Source organism: Poecilia reticulata, linkage group LG2, assembly GCF_000633615.1.
Source record: "Poecilia reticulata strain Guanapo linkage group LG2, Guppy_female_1.0+MT, whole genome shotgun sequence".
NCBI classification, from domain to species: domain Eukaryota; kingdom Metazoa; phylum Chordata; class Actinopteri; order Cyprinodontiformes; family Poeciliidae; genus Poecilia; species Poecilia reticulata.
Window position 1 is genome coordinate 26,419,563 of NC_024332.1, and position 1,138 is coordinate 26,420,700.

General features: G+C 45.4%; 1 long non-coding RNA gene across 1 annotated transcript in view; it reads left to right on the forward strand.

The window, feature by feature from the left end:
- The window catches only part of LOC108167054 (uncharacterized), a 7,364-nt gene extending 6,226 nt beyond the window's left edge, over positions 1 to 1,138 (forward strand). The window contains exons 2-3 of the long non-coding RNA XR_001777458.1: positions 385 to 537; positions 1,058 to 1,138. This is a non-coding gene — a long non-coding RNA (uncharacterized LOC108167054). The remainder of the gene's footprint in view (positions 1 to 384; positions 538 to 1,057) is intronic.

Genomic DNA, 1,138 nt, shown 5'->3' on the forward strand with positions numbered 1-1,138 from the left:
GGACCTGCTGATCTGAGGTCAGAACAGGACAGCATTCAGACCCCCAGTGTGTAGAAATCCCCCTCATGTGAAGCAGGTCAAAGGTCATTCAACCCAGTCTAGAAAAGTGAATTCCTGGAATCTGACAGGAACAAATCAATAATCAATGATTGATGCTTCAACAATTTAATCAGAACCTGGAATGATTTTACTGACTAAAATCCTCCAACACAACATGACCCAGTACCAGGTTCTGGTTCTGGTTCTGAAGTCAGCAGGTCTTTATTGAAGCAGCAGCAGCTTGTTGGCTTTAATATTCATGAGAATCTTTAACTGGTTCTGTTGGATTAACTGGTTCACCTGCATCCTGTTGGCTTCAGCTCACATCTTTTATTTTTTTTTCAGGTTGTTTTACTCCAGTTTGTCAAAGATCAGCTGTGATTTTCTGGCCTCAGCTCTGAAGTCCAACAGCCTCCGTCTGACAGAACTGGACCTGAGAGAAAACAACCTGAAGGATTCAGATGTTCAGCAGCTGAAGGATCTTGTAAAGACTGTAGAGTAAGTAAATGTTTGTAGTGAGTCCAGCTTCTGTCAGCATATTGAGCTAATATGCTGACAGCAGCACTTTTATTTTAATCCTCCATGCAGTTTAGCTGGATTTAGCATCAAAGCAAAGCTCCAGTGTTCCCAGTAACGTTGCAGCTTCTCACTGGGAGGAGAATGGTTCAGGCTTCCTGATTGGACACAGAGACGGCAACCAGCCAATCAATGGAGCAGCAGCTTGCTGTGTTCCTGTGTTTGTGTTGGTGTGAAGATGAGTGTTGTTGCTGTGTCCATGTCTCCAGGAAGTCCAGCTGGACTCCAGCGTCCAGCCGTCCAKCATGTCTAGAGACAGTGGTCCTCATTCATCAAACTGTGGCAGCAGCAGATCTGATCTCAGATCTGTTTGTTCTCTCAGTTCAACAGGAAACAACTGATCAGGTTCATCTTGGTCACAGCTCTGAGATCAGTCTGACTGCTGCTGGAGAGGCTGGAAACACTCACTGATCTGATCTCTCCATCCTTTTTCTCTCTGCAGGTGGAGGAACTGATGATCTCTGTAAAGTAGAGAACGGTCTCTGTGTCCTGCTGATCCTCAGAGGTTGAAGCTGCAGCAGTT